Consider the following 17,904-nt stretch of genomic DNA (forward strand, 5'->3'; position numbering starts at 1 on the left):
CTATATCTGGCATTCCTCCCCATGTTATCCCTCTCCAACCTCCCTACCACCCGCTGTCCCTCCTGTATTCTCCCCCTACAGACCCCAGTGTGTGATGCTCCCTCCCTGTGTCCATGTGTTCTCATTGTTCAACAGCCACCTATGAGTGAGAACATGCCGTGTTTGATTTTCTGTTCTTGTGTCAGTTTGCTGAGAATGATGGTTTTCAAATTCATTCATACCTACAAAGGACAAGAACTCGTCATTTTTATGGCTGCATAGTATTCCATGGTGTATATGTGCCACATTTTCCTTGTCCAGTCTATCATCAGTGGGCATTTGGGTTGGTTCCAGGTCTTTGCTATTGTAAACAGTGCTGCCATGAACATATGTGTGCATGTGTCCTTATAATAGAACAATTTATAGTTCTTTGGATATGTACCCAGTAATGGGATTGCTGGATAAGGTTTCTATGAACATTTTTCAAGGCTTTTTTGTGGATATATTGTTTCTTTTGTCTTAAACATACACTTAGGAGTATAATATTTTGTTCATATAGCAGGTCTACATTTTAACACCTACAATTAATTGTAATTCAGTTGTCTAATTCCACCTCTAAAGACACTTTCTGAATTAAGTAATTTGGCTAAAAAATCAACAAATATCAATTGTCTGTAACATAAATGTGACAGTAATAGAAATAAAAATTGCTGCTATCTATCAGGAACGAGCTCTGTTTCTGAGGATCTTGAATTGTTGCTGAATGTATAGAAGGCCAGATGAGGAGGAAAAAAGGCCATTCAATAAAACAGTTCCTCCTTTCACACAATAAGAATATTTCCTGTTTCTTCAAATCTATAAAATACATATATTAATTTGGATAATTTTTTCCCAGATTGCAAAAAAAAGATAAATAGATTTTATGATTTGTATTAAATCTGGAGTTCAGTTATCATCATTGTCATCACCATTTCCTAATGACTTATCATAGGCTAGCCTTTAAAAGAAAATCATGTGAAACAAGTACATTGCATAACATATACTAGAGACACAAAATTTAAAAATGGGGATAATGTCTTTTTGTTATTATACTTTAAGTTAGGACACAGGTACAGATCCTACAGGTTTATTATCTAGGTACACACATGCCATGGTGGTTTGCTGCATCCACCTCCCCATCATCTACATTAGGTGTTTCTCCTAATGCTATCCCTCCCAAATCCCTCCACCCCTGCTATTTCTTCCCTAGCACCCCATCCCCTGAAAGACCCAGATATGTGATGTTCTCCTTCTTGTGTCCATGTGTTCTCATTGTTCAGCAACCACATACGAGTAAGAACATGCAGTGTTTGATTTTCTGTTCTTGTGTCAGTTTTCTGAGAATGATGGTTTCCAGTTTCAACCATGTCCCTGTAAAGGAGATGAACTTATCCTTTTTATGGCTGTATAGCACTCCACAGTGTATATATGTCATATTTTCTTTATCCAGTCTCTCATTGATGGGCATTTGGGTTGGTTCCACGTCTTTGTTATTGTAAACAGTGCTGCAATAAACATATATGTGCATGTGGTTTATGATTAACTGTTTTATAATCCTTTGGCTATATACCCAGTAATAAGATTACTGGATTAAATGGTATTTCTACTTCTATATCCTTGAGAAATCGCCACACTGTCTTCCACAATGGTTGAACTAATTTACAACGGTGTAAAAGCATTCCTATTTCTCCACATCCTCTCCAGCATCTGTTGTTTCCTGATTTTTTAGTGATCATCATTCTAACTGGCATGAGATGGTATCTCAATGTGGTTTTGATTTGGTTTTAAGTTTAAAAATAGTAATTATGCTAAGGGTAACTGGTAATATTGAAGAGTAAATTTGTACAATTCATATAACGTGATTGTCCAAGGTGATTCTGCATTAGCAAAATATCAAGATCTGTGAACACCAAAATGCACAACCCTTTAAAAAATAATTGGGACCATGAGCTATAATATTTAGAACATGTTAATGACTTGTTACAATTGAGAATTATTTAGAAAATCACAACCTAGCAAAAACCTTTCACAGACACTAAGATAATGTTTCTCATCATATGTCATTTATGTTTGGAAAGTCTATTTATTGATTTATATATTCTTCTGCCACTTTTAATCACTTGGCATTATGAATTATACAATATAAGGTGAAAGTTCCAGAGTCTAAAAAATAGCAAATGAATGCCTATTAACTAGAATTTGTGTTTACTAAAAATGAGCAGAAATGATTCTAGAAACATTGGAATCATTGTTTCTAGAATCAATGATTCTAATGTATGGTAGCATACTACAGCATTGTAGCATAAATTTGATAAATTTCTTGAAGCTTAAAGATGATGCTAAAAATGTTTACACAATTATGATATTCATGAAGATATATTGCTAAAAGTTTGTTAACATTTAAAAATTGTAATTCTAACAATTACAAATAGTAGTAGAAATACCTTGCAAAGCTTCTTTTAACTTCAGGTAGTTAAAAGATTGAACATTGAAAAGGATAGTAAAGACCTGTATTAGAAAAAACCTCTTTATACATTCTCATAATTAATTTCAATTCATTTTCTGAATCTGACTGTAACAAATTGTCAGCTTCAAGCAATTGCTTATGGACAGACTGAGAACTATTAGTAATACATATTAACAGCCATGATATAGGAATGACTATTCTGTTACATATTAACATGTGACTAAAATAGCTCAGACCAAAATATGACAAGTTTTAAATTACGACCAGTGAAAGAAGAGAGTCCAGAAATTATCATTTGGTAACATGTGCTTAAAGGTTTCAATAGTTTTACTGTTGGAGAATAGTATGAAGAAGAATTTTTTAAATAGTAGCTAAAACATGCAGTTGCATTTAGGGTAAACCAAGCTGATTTGTGCTTAGGCTTCTTACTTTATAGACGTAATATTGTTTTCATTTTGTAACGTGGAATTAAAATTTGCATTAACAGTTTTATTATTCAAAAACTCCTAAATAAATGCTATGCTATACACAAAGAGACACACACTCACATACACAATCATCCACTGCATAGCAATATTTCTTTCAGTCAACAACAGACCACATATACCAAGGCGGTTCTATAAGATTATAATGGAGCTGAGAATTTCCTATTGCCTAGTGTTGTCTTACCTGCTGCAATCTTGTAGCACAATTACTTAATTTTAAAAATAAATTAGCGTAGCCTAAGTGTGCAATGATTCTAAAGTTTACAGTTGTGAACCAGAATGTCCTAGGCCTTCACAATTATTCACCAATCATTCACTGACTCACTCTGAGCAACTTCCAGTCCTGCAAGCTCCATTCATGGTAAGTGCCTTATATGGGTGCACCATTTTAAAAAATATTTTACTCTACATTTACTATACCTTTTTATGTTTACATATGGTTAGATACACAAATATCTACCATTGTGTTAAAATTGCCTACAGTAACATGGTATACAGATTTGTAGCCTGAAGACAATAGGCTATACCACATAGCTTAGGTGTATAATAAATAGGCTGTCCTATCTAGGTTTGTGTCAGTACATTCCATGATGTTTGCACAATGACAAAATCACATAAGGGTGCATTTCTCAGAATGTAAGCCTACCATTAAGCAATTCATGCCTGTCTCTCTCTCTCCCTCTCTCTCTCTCTCTCTCTCTCTCTCTCTATATATATATATATATATGTGTATATATATATGTGTATATATATGTGTGTACATATATATGTGTATATATATATGTTATATAAACACACACACATATGCATATATTGGAATATTTATAAATGCACACATGCCTACTATATATGCATATACAGGCATTCATATATAAATATATAATAGACAACACATGAATGTGTGGATATATGTATAGTAGTGCTCATGCATGTATATATATATCACATATGTATATATGTACACATATAACACATATAAATACATTTATACACATGCATACACATATAAACTAGTAGACATTTGCAGTCAAATTTTTATCACCAGATGTACTGGTTTCTATCTTAAACAATCCTGTCTAAGTATGCTATAAGTCATAGGATTAACAGAGATGGTGAGTTTTCTCCTTCCCATCCATAGGGAAGCCCTTTCATTCCCTCTCTGCTTGATTCGGTTTAATTTGATCAATATGCTAGTTTATTTTATGACCTTTTTTCCTATTCATATTGTCCAGATATGTCTTTACTCCGTGTCCAGAAATGTTTACCAGTGTCAAGCATGTGATAATCAATGACATCCAGGGTAGGATATGTCAGGGTTCTTCAACTTCTCAGAAAACTTCCATTTTTGTCTTTAGCCTCTGTGAAAGGAAGTTATCTTTATACCACCTACTCTGCTTTTTCTTTGTCAGTTGTCATAACAACTCATGTTCTTAGTTTCCTGGTACATCCATTTTAATTCTCCTCGAGTTAAAAAGAACCGATCCTTCAAGAAACTCTCTCCAAAGATATCTGCATCTGTATCTTGTACTTAGATCAATAATTTTTATCTCATTTAAAATGACTGTATAGACAAGTGTATTAGGATGCTCCAGAGAAGAGAACCAATAGGAGAGACACATGAGAGACAGGGAGATGGATAGATAGATAGAGATAGATAGATAGATAGATAGATAGACAGATAGATAATTATGAGAAATTGGCTTATGTGATTATGGAGGCTGAAAAATCCCATGATCTGTCTTTTGCAAGCTGGAGGCCCAGGAGAGCTGCTGGTAAAGTTCCAGTTCAAATCTGAAGGCCTGGGAACCAAGGGACCCAATGATGTATAAGTTCCAGTACATGTTGAAAGGAAGGTTCAAGAACTGGCAGCTTGGTGGTGTAAAACCTGGTCCATGTCGTAAGCACCGAGACTCAAGAGGTCCCATGTCCCAGGGCGAGAGAAGATGATGTCCCAGTTCAAGCAGAGAGCAAACTTCCTTTTCTTCTATTTCTTTTTTGTTCTATTTGAACCCTCAATGGATGGGCTGATGCTCACACTAAATGACAAGCACAATCTTCTTTACTCAATCTATCAGTTCAAACTTCACAGAAACATCCAGAAATACGGTTTTATCAGCTCTCTATACATCCCTTAACCCAGGCAATTTGACAAATAAAATAACCATCACTGCTAAGAGAGGGGAAATGCTCTTTAGCTTATGAGTACAAAATAAACAATTCCGCTGCATTTTAAATGTAACTGAGCACAAGCATCAGTCTTATAATTATTCTCTGAAATTTAATTAATCAAATTTTTTACCTAATCCTTCTTAAAAGATACCCAGATCACACATTCAGAATTTAGTGTCCAAGTTTTTGGTTAATGAATAGATGTACAGCTCTTATAACTAGGATTATTTCTGGAAATTTAACTTTAATTTTCAAAATATTCCCAATTTACAAAGAATTTATAGAAAACAATATTAAATGCAGCAATGGAATATATTAAATATTAAGTATAAACAATTTTCAAAATAACTCCTTTTTCTGCACTATTTGTTTTCTCTGAGAATAGTTTTAAAGAAGACAAATTTATAACACAAAGATAAAGACAAACAAAAATTATAGTGATTACACTAAACAAATAAGATTATTTAGTCATCTAATATGCATTATTATGTAGGAAAAGTGGTACTTAGTACATAATTTTAACTGAACTTTATGTGAAACTTTACTATGAATTATGTACTCTATTTTGGTGACAGCAGCATTTTGGTGTAATTAAAACATGTCTTACTAACTCTCTTAAGAAATTATAATATAAATTAGTGAATCTAGAAATTTAAGGGTTACAGATTTGCATTTGAGTATCTGAGGAAAACCAAAGACACCTGTATGAAAAAATATACACCTATATTCAATGTTACAAAATACTTTTAACTTTTTCATGACTTTAAAAAATCTTATTTAGGAAGCACTCTAAAAATTCTTGGCACAAGCAATGGCCAAATGTGTTTACTTATATTTTATATAAATTTAAAAATATTTAAAAGCAATATATAGAAATAACAGATTTTTAATTATATATTAATTTATTATAAAATTTGTGTGTTTTATTAAATCGCCTTTTGCTCGCTATTTATAAAGTTAGTATTTACCATAACATCTGATTTAACAAGTTCTATGTTCAAAATTGTAATTCCCATTAGATATTTGATACTTCTTAAATGTAAACTTCTGATCTTTCAGGAACATTTTTGGTACTATTACAGATGCTTGTTATTGTTTTCATCAGTTTTACTGAACATGATCACCCTTTATATTTTAAAAACTTTTTTTGCTCAAGAAATATTCATTTTTATCTATGCTTTGACAGGTTACATCTAGAGAAAAACTATCATTTTATAAAATTTTACTTAGTTTTCCTTTCATAATAGACAACTTTTCTTTTGTCTTTTTAATTATTCCAGTTCATTGTACCATAGGATTGAAAGAAGAATAGAATGTCCTCCATGATGGACATCTGTTATACCATTGATATTTATAAGAAAGGATCTAACATCTTACTTGACGTACAATATTAGAGTGTTTTCTAAAAATAACTTCAGAAGCTAAAGTCTCATCCAAATCAGTGTTTCTGGGCTTGTGCATGAGAGGTAATAATATATAGCATCAACCTATTTTTGAATATATTATGATGGCCTAAAATTAAAATTACCAAAAGGATTATTATTAATTTTATCTCATAGAAAAGTATGTTTGTTACACAATGGCCAAATGATAATTGTTTTAATTGTATGTTTAATTTTTATATCACCTTTCCAAAAAAGTTAATAACTCTGAGAAATGAATTGTGTCTTTTCCCCATTTTTTATGGTAATCAACTTTATTGCATCTCTTATGCAAGGTATACAAAGATAGTTTTTGAAATTTTAAGCATCATTTCTTCTTATATTATGGTCAGTCTAATAAAGTTCATGCATAACCTATACAGCATTACCTGGAACGAAGAGAAGCATTTAACATAGTTTTGAGAAAAATGTTTGGTCATCACAACTCTGACAATAGTCAACTTCCCAGAACTTTAACTGCCATTTTTATAGCATGAAATAATTTCCCTTGTATGTCACTATCTACTTTGATGATCATATTGAATAATAAAGTCGTGTGTGTGTGTGTGTGTGTGTGTGTGTGTGTGTGTATGCTTTATATGTATGAATTATCAAAGACTGAACATAAATGGTAATTATCTTTCAACTTCTTTCATTGACCTATTTCTATCATATGCCTTTTGCATGCATTTTGCTTTCACACTGTTAAATCCAAAGCTTTCTATATTAAGACCATTTTGGAACAAGTACTACTAATCTGTTTCTAGACTACATGTCCTATATTTTCAATGTTGGTCTGTTATAACAAGATTCAACTTATTCTTCACATATTTTTGCTAAATGCTTTTACTTATGTAAAACTAATTTTGGTTTCTACAAAAATTATATGCTATTCTATTCCAATCTTGTCACCAAATCAAAGTCCTTTAAACTTTTCTGGTAATAACTAAGTTAGATCACTCTTCTATCTCATTCCTAATTCATTGGCAGTTTGGATATTTGAAATATAATTCAGACAATGAGTGACTAATGCTGGATATGAATAAAGTACTAATACCTAGGTCTTTATTTCTGGATTTTTAAATGTATCTCAGAAGGGTGTTGGATATTTCTCCCTGATATTATTTTATATATTCATAGTGACTCTGTGATAATTTCCAAATAATCATAATTTTAATAAAATCAAAGTTTATAACATTTTAATTTTGAAGAATATTACATTTATGCAGACTCTCCTGTAATAACATCCTTGATATTATGGATATCACTGTTTTAGTTTACTTACTGGAAATTTATACCTACATCACATAAGTTACATCTTCTATCTCACTATCAATGCAGGTAGGAGGTTAGGAGCATATTTATATACTTATATTTCAGTAGACAAATAGAATTATTGCATAGAAATACATAGAAGTACATAAAAATGATTTTTAAAAAATCATTTATGTATGCAAATTGACAATAAATTATTTAAATATACACCTTAAAGGAACACTTATCTAGCCAAAAATTAACCTAATCAGTAGCATGTGTCCCTTAGTTCTTAGTGCTGCTTGTATATAATCGATATACTGATATATTGTTGAATACATTGTGGCCATGAATTTTCCATCTCAACATTTTGAATATGTTTCTTACTTCTAATTATAGATGCATTCCAGTTCAATTCAAATTTTTCTTTAAAGGTTTTTTTCTACGGTATATGCAGGTTTTCAAGGTTTCTAGCTTGAATTTTCTAAACAGCTAGTGTGAAAAACAAAAATGTCCTGATTTTGAAGTATAAAATATGATAGTTTTGATTGTCAGTTTAAATCTAAATATCTCTGACTACATATCTCTATCTACATTTAAATCTCTCTATATATGCAGAAATGTGTGCATATACATATGTGCATGTGTATTTTATTATTAATCTCACTAATATTATACTGCAGATATTACCAGTCCACTTATCAAAGGCTGCTCTGTAGCTGTTTGGGCTAAGGCCACTCATTTTTCTTATATCAGCTACGTGTTCTTATAGAGGTTGACATACTGTCTAATTTATAAATAAACATATCAATACTTCGGTTTTTATCCAAACATCTTAAACTTCTTAATGTATTATCTTACTATCATAGTTTGCTTTTTGGTGAGATGCTGCAGTTTTTATTCTTTTTGGTTGCAACAGTGACTTCATTTGAATTATAAACAAAGAAAAATCTTACATATTTGGTCTCAGAAGTTAGGCTGCCTACTTCAGTGCTTTGGGAGCAGAAATTACCTGAACCTATGTACAGAACATTATATTAAAGAAAACCAAACTTAATATTTGAGAACGATTTCTAAATCCACTGGTTGTGAACTATTGGAGCCTATCTAATTAAAGTTTTATTTAAATTGTATAATGGTTAAGAAATATTCATTTTTCTTTAATCCTCTTTTCAAGGTTAATAGGGCAAATTTATTTTTAAATAAAAATGTTGAAAGCAATTGCTCGCAAGAACATTACTCATAATCACAATTCAAGCTAGTTCTTTTATTATGCATCAAAGCCACTTATTTTATTGTGTTTCCTTCCTAGGGGGTCAAATATTTTAAAGTCGTTATCTTGCTAATCCTTCTAGATTTTTAATTAAAGTAAAATATTGTGCAGATTAAAGCAAAAGGAAAGTAAAATTTATTGTCTTGGTAACAAATATAAAATTCATAACATTTTGCAAGGGCCTTTTTTGTCCATCAAACAGCTGTTTATTTCATCACGTCTTCCATTAGCTCCTTTGCTTATCACTTGATTTTCAAAAAACAAAGGAAGAAAGAAATAAGAGGAGCTAAATTTCACAGCATTCTTTCCAAGATTTATTATTCCTCCTGGCCTCATTGGTCCTTATCCTTATTTTAATCACTTTGTCTGGATGTTGTGTGAGATGGTCTTACACTATTAAAATGAGGACTTAGTAGCTGAGGACTTAGTAGTTCGCCTGAAGCACTACAAAATTGAAGTCTGGATTGTAGAAATGGATAGTTCTTCAAGTTATTAGTAAATTGTTATTTATCTTATTTCTCTCCAGTTGATAATAGTACATCCCAGAAAAATTATATGGCCAAAAATGTGTTTTTTGTTTCTGCAACATATAAGATTATATGAGATATAAATTAATTAAGTGAAGGAATTGAAACAGGCAATATACTTGAAATAGAAAAATATTCCCTTCATATTGACTGAAATTTCTTTGCTTCCTAAAAAACATGTATATGAGTATCTTCTTTAATAACTTATGATTTCTAATTTAGGTATATAGTGTGCATAATTCAATATATTTATACAGTTTCAGTTTCTAAAAATTCAAATCAAATATTTTAAATAAATTTACAAATATGTTAGCAAATTAATTTTTAGAAATAACTCTGAAGACACAGTTCATCTCATTAAGCCTTTTCTTTGGTTAAAGTAAGTAGTGTTTAGTTTTACTTTATATTGAGCATTTAGTTAGTTACAGCACTCTTGCCTAACAATTTGAGTGTGTATCTTAAGGTGCCTGATCTTTCCTTCTTGGTTCAGAAGTGAAAGATAACTCAAGTTATCTTGTTTCCAGAGTGAAAAATATCTAGAATTTCAGAAAAGATAATAGACTAGAATCCTTATGGCATTAAAAGGAGCAAAACATGTACTCCCTGTGAATTTTCTACAAGCCTCATTTATTGGTTGTGGATATGCAATTTTTGAATATCAAAGAGCTGTAGCTAAGGTGCTTTTCTAGAGATGACAAAGCCACCAGGCACATGACCATCGATGGGTACATTTTATTTATAAAATTGAAGAGCAAAAACTGAGAAAGTGGAGGAAAACCCAACTAGAACTTCAGAAAATAACACTTGAAGACACCTAAAGTAAGGAGGACACTAAGCTATGGCAGGACATGAATGAGAAGATAGAGAGAATAAGGAAATAAGAGAGGACACAAACAGATGGAAAAACATCCCATGCTCATGGTTAGGAAGAATCAATATTGTGAAAATGGCCATACTGCCCAAAGTAATTTATAGATTCAATGTTATCCCCATCAAGCTACCTATGACCCTCTTCACAGAAATGGAAAAACAAAACAAAACAAAACAAACAAACAAACAAAAAACTTAAACTTCATATGGAACCAAAAGAGAGCTGGCATAGACAAGACAATTCTAAGCAAGAAGAAAAAAACTGGAGGCATCATGCTACCTGACTTCAAACTATACTACAATGCTACAGTAATCAAAACAGCATGGTACTGGTACCAAACCAGAGATATAAATGGAACAGAACAGAGGCCTCAGAGGCAATGTCACACATCTACAACCATCTGATCTTTGACAAACCTGACAAAAACAAGCAATGGGGAAAAGATTCCCTGTTTAATAAATGGTGATGGGAAAACTGGCTAGCCGTGTGCAGAAAACAGAAACTGGACTCCTTCTTGACACCTTACAGTAAAATTAACTCCAAATGGATTAAAGACTTAAACATAAGACCTAACACCATAAAAACCCTAGAAGAAAACCTAGGCAAAACCATTCAGGACATAGGCATAGTCAAGGACTTCATGACTAAAACATCAAAAGTATTGGCAACAAAAGCCAAAATAGACAAATGGGATCTAAGTAAACTCCAGAGCTTCTGTACAGCAAACAAAATAATCATTAGAGTGAACCGGCAAACAACAGAATGGGAAAAATATTTTGAAATCTACCCATTTGACAAAGGGCTAATATCCATAATCTACAAAGAACTAAAGCAGATTTGCAAGAAAAAACAAACAAATCCATTCAAAAGTAGGCAAAGGACATGAACAGACACATTTCAAAAGAAGACACATATGAGGCCAACAAACATATGAAAAAATGCTCATCATCACTGGTTATTAGAGAAATGCAAATCAAAACCACATTGAGATACCATCTCACACCAGTTAGAATGGCGATCATTAATAAATCTGAAGACAACAGATGCTGGAGAGGATGTGGAGAAATAGGACACTTTTACACTGTTGTCGGGAGTGTAAATTAGTTCAACCATTGTGGAAAACAGTGTGGAGATTCCTCAAGGACATAGAAATAGAAATTCCATTTGACCCAACAATCCCATTACTGGGTATACATCCGAAGGATTGTAAATCATTCTATTATAAAGACACATGCACACATATGTTCACTGTGGCACTGTTTACAATAGCAAAGACCTGTAACCAACCCAAATGCCCATTGATTATAGACTGGACAAGGAAAATGTGGCACATTACACCATGAATACTATGCAGTCATAGAAAACAAAGAGTTCGTGTCCTTTGTAGAGAAATGGATGAATCTGGAAACCATCATTCTCAGCAAATTGACTAAAGAACAGAAAATAAAACACCACATGTTCTCACTCATAGGTGGGCATTGAACAATGAGAACTCATGGACACAGGGAGGGGAGCATCACACACTGGGGTCTGTTGGGAGTTACTGGGGGATGGACAGCAGAGGATAGGGAAGTTGGGGAGTAATAACATGGGGAGAAATGCCAGATATAGGTGACAGGTGGATTGAGCAGCAAAATACATTGCCATGTATGTACCTATGCAACAATCCTGCATGATGTGCACATGTACCCTAGAACCTAAAGTACAGCATATATATATATGTATATATATATATTTTTTTAAAGAAAACTAACATTATTTATGTTACAGTTCATTGTGCCATGACCATACATGAGCCCCACCATTTCTAACTTTTTTATGTTATTTTGGTTTGATTGTAGAAAAATTAACTATATCTGAATATCTAATGCTTTTCAAAGTGATCACCAGCTAATGCAGATATCTTATGAAAGTCTAGTTTTCTTTCTAATAACCATTGGCATTAACCAATTTTCATAACTATTAAGGAATTACACAAGACACATCTGCATAAATATATATAAGACTGAATGTGAATATGTGTAAAACTGACAATTTTAGATAAGCCAGTTTACACTTCAGATAAAGAATAATTCCTTAATTCTTTTTCTTTTACCTACTCACTTATACATTCAATAAAAATCATTGAATTTTTTGTGAGACAATAAACAGGGAAACCAATAACTATATCAAATGACTTTAGATTATGGTAAATGATGAAAAAAAAAAAGAAAGAAAGCATTTTCATTGGGAGAAAGACTGAGTGAGGGAAGAGTGCAATATTATAAGCAAAAACTAATGAAGTCTCTGCAGAAATAACATCAGAGCTGGGACCTAAATTATTTGAGGAAAGCAGCTATATAATTAGCATTTCAGAAAAATGAAATTGTAAATTGAGACCTCAACGAGGGAAAAAGAGCTTAGCATGTTCAAGAAACCAAAGGCAAAGAAGAGGGAGGAGGCAAATAATGCATATAGTTTTGAAAATAAGAAATTTTGAAATTAATTCTGGGTGAAATGAGAAGACATGGGAAGGTTTTATTCAGGACAATTACAAATTGATTACCATGCTTAGAGGGTTGTAGTTCATACTCTGTAGAGCCTTTTAAAATTGCAGGAGACCAATTGGGCATGGGAATAATGGAATGGGGTGGAAGACTGGGAGGTGTATGTGGTAGTGAAAAGCAGATTATAAACATTTACAATAGAGATAAATTTTCACAGCTGTTACCAGGTTTAAGACGATGTCTGTTAGAAATCTAAATTACATGTTATCTCTTAATTTTGATTGCATAATCTATTAAATAATGAATGTTATAAAAAGTATATGTGGTATATAAGTTAAGAAATATGAGGGTATTTTTCTACCATCTTAAATTCCTTAAATCCAAATACCCAGCACAAAGTTCACAACACAGGCAGACTGAAAGTATCCAAGGCTTATTTTCAGTATGTCTAACCAACCAAACATTTTATTCTTATCTATACAGTTTTAAAATCAAATATTCTAAGTTTACATATTTTTATCTTTGCTTTTTAACTAGGGAACTTCCCTTTCTGTTATTCAAAAGAGCAATGTTCTACTCACAATATTATCACACAGTAGGGTGTCATCAGGAAAATAATTACAACTCTTTCTAAATGAAATACCTGATTTTGTTCCCTCAGAATGTTTATGTTAACATAGTTGACATCATTTTTAAAAAAGAGATTTGGAACTTCTTAAAAGACCTCAAGGTAAAAGCATTGATACATCTCCATATTTGAGTCCCTACATATAAGGAAAAATTTTTTAAAAAAGAAAAGAAAGACAGGAAAAAAATACCCACAAACAAATAAACAGCAAAATCACCATGTTTCAGAATGAAATAAATGTACATACCCCCAAAAGTGTTTATAGAATTAAATAAAACAAACACACACACACACACACACACACACACACACACACACACAGAACACAGACACACACAAACTTCAAACTCAAGCACAGTAAAGATTTGGCTATGATCCCTGAAATTGCAAACAAAGCAATTCTCTTAATCAAGATATGTTTGAACAATTAAACAAATCAACAACAAACACACAGAAACATAGATTATCAGTACTTATGGAAATCCTGACACCACAGTTTCAATAGAGTAGAAATATAAATGCAAACACTAAGCAAATACCAAGGAATCATGCCCCTTAGCTTTCCACTGTCTATGATCCTAGCTAGAGGGAATCATAGGATGTATAACACCATGATGACGGATGGAATGTCTATTATCCTTCAAAAAAGAGGAAACTGATGACTTAGAAGTTGGTATTTTCAAATACAATGATTCCAAAAGCCCTTAAACTGAAAGTATTAGGTGGGCGCAAAAGTAATGGTGGGGTTTGCCATTAACCAGCAATTACTTTTCCATCAACCTAATAGTTGTTTCTGTAAGAAAGAAGCCTCCATGTGTAGAGATTTGACTGTAGTATGAATAACAAAGCAGGAGGAAACACAAATTAAAAGGCAATTTAAGTAGAACTGGCAATAAATAATGGGAGCTCAGACTAGTAAAGTGGTATATAATTTATTTTGTTGTTATGATCTATTGTCAATGAATAATTTATATGTACACATTATATATTTCAGTTATACCTCCTTATTTAATTTCTTTTGAGAACTTGCTATTAATTTCTTAAAATCTTCAATTCTGCCATTATGTATTTATTATTAAAATTCTCCTAGCTTGTCTTCCTTTCTCAAATGATTTATCACCAGCACATTTTGGTAAACAAAGAAGTTAATACCTATTTTTCCTTTTTAATAACAACTTCATTATTATAAATCATATACAACGTAAATCAAATAGTTAAATATAAAATTAAATATTTTAATACCATCACAGAGTTGTGCAAACATCACTAGATATAGTTTGGCTGTGTTCTTACCTAAATCTCATTTTGAATTGTAACCCCCATAATCCCCATGTATCATGAAAAGGACCCAGTGGGTGGTAATTGAATCAAGGATGCAGTTTCCACCATGCTGTTCTTGTGGTAGTGAGAGGTGCTCTCACAAGATGTGATGGTTTTATAAATGTCTGGCATTTCCCCTGCTGGTACCTATTCTCTCTCCTGCCACCCTGTGAAGAGATGATTTCCACCACGATTGTAAGTTTCCTGAGGCCTCCCCAGCCATGCAGAACTGTGAGTCAATTAAACTTATTTTCTTTATAAATTGCCCATGATATGTCTTCATAGCAGTGTGAGAATGGACTAATACATCACGAATGTCAATTTTCGGTGACTTTCATCACCCCCTCCCGAAAAAACACTTATTATGTTTTAGATATCACTCCGTCTATTCACCATTCTAACCATGTCCCAGATAGAGAAAACCACGAATCGACCTTCTGTCTCTAGATATCTTCCTATTCTGGATTGACTATAAATAAATTAGTATGATACATGGTCTTCTGTCACTAGCTTTTCACATAGTATGCATTAAGGTTCATTCATGTTCTAGCATGTATCAGTATATCATTCATAATTTTTATTACCCAATAAGACTCCATTGTATGGACATATGGTCTATGGCTATTTACCTATTCATCAGTTGACAGACATGAATCAACTTGAGTTTTTTCCTACTTCTTAGCTATTATAAGTAATACTGTCATAAACATTTGTGTGCAAATTTTTATATATCTTAGAATTTCTGGTTCATATGGTAAAATCTATTTATAAATTTTTGAGGAACGGCGAGATTATTTTTCAAAGTAACAGCACTATTTTACATTCTAATCAGCAGTATATGTGTGTTCCAATTTCTCCACATCCTTGCCAAGACTTCCTATTTTTTGTGTTTTTAATCCTATTGAATATGAAACAGTTTCTCATGGTGTTTTTTATTTACATTTCCCTAATTACCAATAATGTTTTCTTAATAACTTATGACATTTTATGTGCATGTGATTCATTTGTAAATCTTCTTTTGATAAGTATCTATGCAATCTGTTGCCCATTTTTAAATGGGTTATTTGTCATCTTATTGGTAAGCTGTAAGAATCCATTATATAAAAGCCCTTTATCAGATATGTGATTTTTAAATATTTTATCCCATTCTATGCATTGGGTTTTCCTTTTACTAATGGTGTCCTTTGCACACAAAAGTTTTACATTTTGATTAAGTTGAAAATATTTTTTATTGTGTCTCTTGTCTTTTTGGTGCCATATTTAAGAAATTATTGTATAAATTGAGATAATTAAGATTTACATTTTTTCCTAAGAGTTTTATAATTTTAGCTCTATCATTTCTATCTTTGACATATTTTGAGTTAATTTTTGTAGATGCTGTGAGGCAGAAGTCCATCTTCATTCCTTTGCATTTACATATCCAATAACAATTTTCCTTGGTGCTATTTTTCTCATTTATTCTGGCAATCAAGAAATTGTGTTTAAAGTTTCATTCAGTTATGTCTTATCTATTTTAAAGAACTTGACTTTTGTTTATAAGTTGGAACATATAGATTGTATTCATTCATTTTTCACCAAATAAACTCTGCTAATTATTTTCTTTACTAGGGACTTTCTCAGCTAAGTGACAGTCATAAATTTTAGGCCTTTTATTTCCTTCAAACCATTCCTTAATACAAAATCTCCAAGAATCCAAACCTGTATTTAAAAGATAATATTTTATTAGTTTATAAAATCAATCCATTTGGCACAATAATCTATTCTTGCAGTTTTTTTAAAATATGTTTTATAGACCAGACATATTGATGATTTACCTGTGAATTTTGTTTCTCTGGTTTAAAGTTAAATGCTAAGTCTAGCAAGATACTATAGTGTCATACTGAAAAGAAAGGAGTGTGATAACTAAAGATAATGCATTTCACACATTTCTTTTCAAAAGTATCTCAAGTCAAGCTACATTTTTCAAGTTATACAATGTTATGCAAAATTTGGGAATTTTATTAAAATCCTTTTAAAACTATAGACTAAAAAACATTAACTTTTCTAAATAAGGGAATAAAGTAGCTTTCTCCAAGTGAATATTTCAATGATACATCCTGGAATATTATCCCCTTTTAGCTCATTCCCTGAAATATTGTTCTGTACATGTCAAATATTAATATTGATAATACATCTCATACGTTTTTCCTATAATAAATTATTGGGTAATCTAAGACCATATTTTTAAGCCTGTCATAAAATTTACCTAAGTGGCTATTACATATATTTCAGATATCGGGAATTAGAAACATAAGGAAAGAGTTTGGAAATATGAAATTTAAATGTAAAATCCAGATTCTTTCTAACAATCAGTAAACTTCAAAATTAGTAGGTTGTCTTCTTTGATGAATCTGAAGGATATTATGCTAAGAGAAATAAGTCAGGCACAAAAAGACAAATATTGCATGAAATCACATATGTGTTATCTAAAACAAACAAACAATGCATTACTGTACTCATGCTAAAAAAAGTAGAATAATGGTTACCATGGGCTGAGTGTTAAAGAAAAAGGAGAGATTTTGGTCAAAGAGTAAAAATTTCAGTTATAAGATGAATGAGTTCTGGAGGCTGAATAATAGTACAGTGACTATAAATAATACCAAAACATTGTATACTTCAAATTTACTAAGAGAGGATATAAAGTTCTCACCATAAAAAACAAAAAACAAACAAAAAAAACAATGGTAACTAAGTGAAGTGATAAGTATGTTAGTGAGTTTGATTGTGGTATTCATTTCCCAATGTATACATGTATTAAAACATCATGTTCACCTTAAATATATACATTTTTTATTTACCAATCATATGTCAAAAAAGCTAGGGAAAAGGAAAAGAAACTCTTAAATGCATGTATCTTTGATCTTAGTGATGTAGCATTCAGGCTAACCAGTCTTTCTCCACCAATTTTAACCTATAGGTGTGTTGCACATCACAATAAACTCAACC

The sequence above is a fragment of the Sapajus apella genome, unplaced genomic scaffold, assembly GCF_009761245.1.
Source record: "Sapajus apella isolate SASKATOON/1434 unplaced genomic scaffold, GSC_monkey_1.0 scaffold11, whole genome shotgun sequence".
Classification (NCBI taxonomy): domain Eukaryota; kingdom Metazoa; phylum Chordata; class Mammalia; order Primates; family Cebidae; genus Sapajus; species Sapajus apella.